The following is a 7942-nucleotide window of genomic DNA, read 5'->3' on the forward strand; positions in this document are numbered from 1 at the left end:
GTTAGAAAATAAAAATGTCCAGCACATCTCCCACCCTGCAAGGAAAATGTGCATTGATAGTAGGGCATTTCCAGTGTCAGCCTCGGCTGATATTACCCAGCTGAAGTAGCTTATTCAGCTCTCCTGAGGGCTTAGGTCATCTGCACCCAGCTCCTCCACCGCAGATAATGGTCCATTCATCCAAGACAGTGAGAGGAGCCGGGGGAATGTCTCTTGCATTAAAGTCATCTAATCTGTGTAAAAGTAGGCCTGAGCTCAGTGGCCTCAAAGGCACATTTGGAAAACCAGATTCCTCCTGCTGCCACCCCCAGATCATCAGAGCAGGTGCCTCCTTTGTGGATACAGTAACACTGATGTGCATTGATCCAGCCCTCAACATCTTCAACTATAACAGGGACTTGCAGCCAAAGACAAAAACCCAGACTTTCTGGACCACAGGGAGAAAGAAAAGGAGCTGTTTATCTGAGGATAACAGGTAAGCATGATGAGGAATGTGAGCCCCCTTTAACTATCAGGCCCAGAGAGGCATTGAAATGAAACAGCAGTCATGTCTCACTGCCTCACCCCATCTTGAGCTAAATAATTACCTCACGAAGCCACTTGCTATGTGGGCTCGCAACTGATGCCAAGAAGCCATAAAAAGCCATATGCTGGACATGAGAACTCATATCCCATAATCCAACACTGTAGAGCCAATCGCTAACCTATGTTATCTCTGTAAACCAGTGAGAATTCCTGTTAAACAGCTCTGTATTAGCCACTCCTGATCCCCTTTGCCTTTTTTTTTTTTTTTTTTTTTTTTTGAGACAGAGTCTTACTGTGTCTCCCAGTCTAGAGTGCAGTGGCGCAATCTTGGCTTACTGCAAGCTCCACCTCCTTGGTTCAAACTATTCTCCTGTCTCAGCCTCCTGAGTAGCTGGGATTATAGGCATGTGCCACTATGCCCAGCTAATTTTTGTATATTTAGTAGAGATAGGGTTTCACCATGTTGGCCAGGCTGGTCTCAAACTCCTGACCTCAAATGATCCATCCACCTTGGCTTCCCAAAGTGCTGGGATTACAGGCATGAGCCACCACACCTGGCCCCCTTTGCCTTTAAAAACCTAGTAACAGGCCGAACAGAGCACTTTCCAGGCAACCTGGAAGTGTGTCTTGGCTGGTCCTCATCCTTGGCCCAAATAACCTCTCTATGTTAATTTTCCTTCAGTTTCTTTTTCTAGGCCAAGGATAGCAACAGGCAGCAGGAAGCCTCCCTTGCCTCTTCTGCTCCCAGCTGCCTTCTGTTCTGGCTCCTTCCCCTGAGCCTCCTGGAAACTCTTTCAAGCACCAGAAAGATGTAACCACCCTGTGCACTCCTCTCATGAACTAAACAGTTGCTTGTGAACACCACATGTAGACAATATAAAGAATTATTCCAGCCTGGGTAACATAGAGAGGCCCTGTCTCTACAAAAAATAAAAACTAAAAAAAACTTAGCTGGTTGTGGTGGTGCATACTTGTAGTCCAGCTTCTCAGGGGCTGAAGTGGATCACCTGAGCCCTGGGGTCAAGGCTTCAGTGAGCTGTGGTCACACCATTGCACTCCAGTCTGGGTAACAGAGAAAGATCCTGTCTCTAAAAAAAAAAAAAAAAAAAGGAATAAGAATTATATTAACTAGTAACAGTTGATTACCTACTAAAGGAGTAAACAGGAAAACAGGAATAGCAAATGAAAGAAACAGCTGTGGCATCCAGGCGATGGGGTGGTGAACAAAGATAGAACTAAGCATCTGGGGGGCCACCTGCTGGCTGAGCTCCAGGGCTCCAGGCAGAGTGTGTGGCAGTCTCGGGGATCTTCAGGACCTTAGTGCTGGGGAAACAGGCCAGAGGAGGCCAGTCCCAGCAGCTCTGGAGGAGCCATCCGCCCTTGGAGCCAAGCAACTCCCTGGAGACAGCCCTGAGACCCCCTCCTGGAAGTGACCTCTTAGCCTCCAGTTTCTGGGCACTGTCACCATCCTTTGACACTGATACACTTTTGTAACCAGCAAGCTCTGAGCAGAAAGAGCACCCACAAGTCCTCTCTTACCCCACCCAGTGGGGGATCCAGGAACATGGGCAACTATGCCTGGTGCAGGCATTCCAGGGGAGCCATGAAGGAGGTCTGTGGGACAAGGGTCTTCAGGATGCCCCCATTAGCAGGAGGGCAGAGTACCACACGTGGGCTTTAGAGCCCTACAGGCTCAGTTCCCATCCTGATTTGGCCTTCACCAGGGGAAGTCCTTTGACCCATCTGAGCCTCTGTGTCCTTGATGTGAAGTGGGGACTTGCACAGGTGACAGGGAAGAAGCAGTGAGATGAGGCCTGGTGACCCCACAGCACCCCATGATCCACAGGAAGTTGCCAAGGGCCTAAAGTTGGCTTCCCTCCTGACTGGACCCAGAAGCCTGGGTCTTTTACCAGGACCCCCCCCCACCCCACCCCCCCCCACCCCACCCCTCAGAGTATGGCCATGAAACTCACACTCAGTGCAGACGGATCAGGGACGTTGGAGATCCTGGTCATGGGAGAGGGAGAGGGGTTCAGAGGAAGAGCCCCAGGTGGGGGTGGTTATTTGTGGACACAGTTGTGAGTAAGCAGCACTTAGTAATCAGAAGAGTCCCCTCTCAAATGCCTGTACCCTGCTCACTCACCCCAGGACACCCAGTCCTACTTCATCCACAGCCAGCCTAAGCAGACAGGAATGGAGCAGAGCTGGGCAGGGGTCTTGGAGAATGCCCAAGCTCCTCCTGAGCATCACATTCCGGCATCTCAGGTGCTGCCTTTCCCCTGCAGCATCAGGTGTGGGCCCAAAAAGGAATGGATCCCCTGGGTCACAGCATAGGACTATGTTCGCCCCAGGTAGGCACCCTGGGCTGGGCCGCAGCACAGTCAGAACAATACAGAGGAGTTGGCAGTAGCTAGAGGGTTTCCCCCGCAGGAGATACAACCTACACCAATGTCAAACCTCCACAGAGCTGCACAAAGGTTCTTCAAAAAGTAGCCAATCCTGGCATTGTCCACTCGAAATGTTCCACCTGAACTTAGAGTGAAACCTAGATGCCTCATTGGTCCTACAGGTCCTTCCCCATCTTCCCTTCCCAGCTCACTCTTCCCACTCACATCCAACCAGGCTCTTCTTTCTTCCCTAATATTGTAGGTGTGCTCAGCCACTCCCTGCCTAAGGGCCTTTGCACTTGCCCTCTCTTTTGCCTAAAATGCAACCCCAGAGCTCAGATCACACATGAATGCCTCCCTTTTATCTTTCTTTGCTCAGATTGCATCTCTCAAGACTCACTCCCTATCTCCCACCCTCTTATTTCCTCCCTTCTCCAAGGCAGCCACTGTCTATTAATAGAACAGGTCACCCATTTTATTGTAGTCAGAGCTCCTCTCACTATTTGAATTCTTCATTTATTTTTGTTTTTTAACTCTCCATTTAGAATACAAGACTTATGTCTCTCATGTTCAATTCTGTATTGCTCAGGACCCAGAACATTACATAATATTTGCTAAATAAATGAAAATGAAAAGAGGGCAGCCCCACCTTCCCTGATACACACACATTTGCCCTTCCTAGTCTCATCACGGACATCAGGATTTCCTGCTCTTGGCTGCAAAACACAGTGCCCAAGGGACCAAGCTAACTGCTCCAGCCTCTCCAGATATAACCTGTTAGAAATCTCTGCAGGGGAACAAGGATCTGCACTCCCTTTTCCTCCCCATGCTCTGCCCCCTCTCCTCACCCCTCAGTCATCTGGCAGAGCATCTGAGTGACTATAAGGTAAACGCACCTGATATCAATAACTTAAGCATACCCTGAGATAACCCTGTGTGGCAGATGCACCTGAATGTGTGTTCAGAGGTAGTGAATCCAGGAGTGGTTAGCCCTGAGATTCATTTCTTGTCTGTGAGGAACATCTGAGCCCCGATCCCATCCTATGGAATGTAGGCCAAACAGGAGGCCAAGGCCATTTTGGGTTAAGTGAAGGCTGCCAGGTGGAGACTGCTAGGGGGAGGGTGCTAAGTGAAATTGCCACATAAACTGCATGCTCTTTGCCAGCAGTTGCGACTTTCCTTCCCAGCCCATCTCCACTGGGCTATGCAATTATTCTGTCCAGCCCACACTGAACTCTGTCCCCTGCATGTAGTCCATAATAAAATCCCATGTCTCAGTTTCTGGCTCTGAGTCTCTTTTTTGGCCTCTTGAGCCTGATGAGTTTGGAGTTGATAGGCATTCGGCAGGACAGTGACCCAGCTGGACCCAGAGATTACCCAGGTGCCACATCTCCACCTTGCCCTACTGATCCTCTGGTCTCCCACAGGCCTCCCTTCCCAGGCCAGAGGCCCAAAGGCCTTAGATGTCACTGAGGCCTCAAATGTCAAAGGCCTCAAATGCCAGTGCATGATTTGCAGGAACAGTGCAAAGTCCAGCTCCCTGTCATTTCCACAGCAATTTTCTCATTGCCTGCTGGGTGCCAGCTGCTGGAGATCCCCACAAAGAGCTGCCACTGGGGGCAACCCTTCTAGGAAGGAGCTGAGGAGCTGAGGAGAGGGAATTCTCACAGTGGGGACTGCTATGAAACTAGTCATGGAGCTGCTCTATTCTTACACAAATCTACCCCTTGTGTGGCTGGAACTGACGTTTCCTTGGAGGTGTCCAGACAGCTGATGAAACACAGAGCCTACAAAAGCTGCCAGTCCTTAAGGCTGCCAGCCCCTGACATGATGGAGTTTGTAAGGAGGCTCATGCCTTTGGCCCTTTTAATTGTCTCTTGATTGGCAGAGTTGATGTTGATGGAGGCTGAAGGTAAAACATATTTTTTGTCAAAATACTGCCCTTTAAAAGGTGCTTGCTAATTTTAGAACTTTTTGAGTGCTCTGCTGGCCCCAGTGTGTAAAAAACATAACTCTTAAATATTATTAGTTGGAGATTAAGTTAGTATCAGTTTCATTCTGGTGATACTGTAATACATATAAAATATAAAAAGCACATGGAATTTCACCAGGTAATCTTACTTCTAAACACTTAGCTTTAGGAAACAACTGTAAGTGTCCAAAGATGTATGTGCAAGCATGCACATTATACCATATTAATAAATGTAACAAATAACAAAAGTCTCCATTTTTTACCATGAATCTTATGCTAAAGACATACAAAGAACTGTGTGGATTTTAGTTTTTAAAGGACACTGATCCAGGAGAAGGAAACAGAGAAAGATGGCTGCCAGTCCTTAAAGCTGCCCAGTCCCTGGCCAAGATGGAGCTTATAAGGAGGGGCATGCCTTCGGCCCTTTTAATTGTCTCCTGACTGACGAAGGCTGAAGGTAAAACAAACATCCTCCCCACAGGAACATCAAATTGAACAACTATCTACACCAAAAAAGCATCTTAATAAAAAACAAAAACCGCCGGGCATGGTGGCTAGGGCCTGTAATCCCAGCACTTTGGGAGGCTGAAGTGGGCAGATCACCTGAGGTCGGGAGTTCACGAGCAGCCTGACCAACATGGAGAAATCCTATCTCTATTAAAAATACAAAATTAGCAGGTTGTGGTGGCACACGCCTGTAATCCCAGCTACTTGGGAGGCTGAGGCAAGAGAACTGCTTGAACTTGAGAGGCAGAGGTTGTGGTGAGCCAAGATTGCACCATTGGAATCCAGCCTGGACAACAAGAGTGAAACTCTGTCTCGAAAAACAAACAAACAAGCAAAAAGATGAGTGATCACAGTAAATGTTTTTAACTTCATATCACTGCAAGAGGCACTGAAGAGGATGGGAAAGACAGTCGTAAATTGCCAACATCACTCACCTCCCCCATCCCCTGGCAGCGGCTAAATGACATGGAGAAAAAAAAATCTGTGCACTTGATGAGAGGGAGAGCGCAGTGATTGTGTGACTTTGCATTGAAACTCAGTGCTTCTCTGTCACAGCAGAAAGCAACACCAGGCAGAAGTCAGCCAGCGCCCATGGAAGGAGCATTTAGACCAGTTACAGCCAGAGGGGAATCACCCCTCCCAGTGGTTGGAACCTGAGTTATGGCAAGCCTGGACACTGCAGGCTGAAGTGCTCTGGGTCCTAAATAAACTTGAAAGGGGGTCTAGACCACAAGGACTGCAATTCCTGGGCAAGTCCAACTATATGGAATTCAGGAAACAGGAAAACCATGGAGGTGATAAAGAGAGCTGTGGCTGCCAGAGGTTGGGGAGTGAGGAGGAATGAGTAAGTGGAGCATAGAGGATTTTTAGGGCAGTGAAACTAATCTGTTTGATACAATAACGGTGGATACATGTCATTATACATCTGTCCAAACTCATAGATTGTACAACACTAAGAATGAATTCTATGTGAACTATAGACTTTGGGTGATAATGACGTCAATCTAGGCTCGTCAGTTGTAATAGATGTACCACTCTAGTGAGAATGTTGATAGTTTAGGAGGTTATACACATGTGAGGATAGGGAACATATGAGAAATCTCTGTAGCTTCTCTCAATTTTCCTGTGAACCTAAAATGGCTTTTCAAAAGCCTTAAATCAAAAACTTGAATTTATTAACTTCTATAAACACATGCACTACAAAGACTTGCATAATACATCTCTAAGTTTGAAAACAATTGAACATTTGTGTCAATATGGAAACATCCTAGCAAATACTGCTTTTCTATTTCAAAGAAGGAAACTAATTTCCCTGTTAATCAAGTATGTTTTCACAACTATGAAAAATGCTGACCCTTAATAAATGACCCTGCATGGCTCCTTAACTGTAACACTTTTTTTTTTGTAGAGTCAGGGCCTCACTATGTATACCCAGGCTGGACTCAAACTCCCTGCCTCAAGTGATCCTTCTGCCTCAGCCTCGCAAAATGTTTTTAAGATTGTAAGTGTGAGCCACCATGCTGAGCCAGACTATAATACTTTAATTTCACAAGTTTTCTGCCTCACACTGGGAAGCCAAACTAAATCAGCCATTTGAAATAGAAATACTTTTAGAGACCAGGTGCAGTGGCTCATACCTGTAATCCCAACAGTTTGGGAGGCTGAGGTAGGTGGCTTAATTGAGGTCAGGAATTCAAGACCAGCATGGCCAACACAATGAGACCTCATCTCTACTAAAAATACAAAAATTAGCCACGTGTGGTGGTATGCTACTCGGGAGGCTGAGGTAGGAGAACTGCTTGAACCCAAGAGGCAGACATTGAAGTGAGCCGAGATCATGCCATTGCACTTCAGCCTAGATGACAGAGTGAAACTGTCTCAAAAAAAAAAAAAAAAAAAAAAAAAACAGTTTTAGGAATATTTTGTCTTTGATTTTTAATATAAACACTAAGCTAATTCAAATAACAGTTCCTCTATGTTATGCTGACATTGTTCCAAATAACAAATAAATAAAATCTGTAGAGAAATCGCAAATTTATCAAATTTCAAATTGCCAAATATTACTTTTTCTTGCTTCCCAATTACTTTATCATAAAATATATGCAGAAGGAACTCAGAAATGACCTTTCAGCTATCTGCCCCTATCTTCATTCATCATCCTTGCTTAGAATGCGATAATTGCTACTACATCATAGTGAGGCATTCTGTGAATCAATGAACAGACCACAACTACGAGAAGATGCAGGACTATCAACAAACAGACTCAAACTTAAGTGAGACAGACTTCTCAATGAGAAAGGAGATACTATCTTATATCTATAGGAACTGTCCCATAAATAATGGCTCTTCAGGAAATAACAAAAGGGATATGCAAATCCTGACATTACTGTGGTCACAGTTTGTTCTATATACTACGTCACCTTTGTAGTATGATAAAAATGAACAAACAGCACACAAATCAGGCTTCCTTTTGTTACCAACAAAGCTGGTCCTCCAAAAGATGGGGTCTTTCCCTGCGGGGTGTCACAAAGCCAATGCCTGAAACCAAAAG

The sequence above is a fragment of the Sapajus apella genome, unplaced genomic scaffold (genome assembly GCF_009761245.1).
Source record: "Sapajus apella isolate SASKATOON/1434 unplaced genomic scaffold, GSC_monkey_1.0 scaffold13, whole genome shotgun sequence".
Taxonomy (NCBI): Eukaryota; Metazoa; Chordata; class Mammalia; order Primates; family Cebidae; genus Sapajus; species Sapajus apella.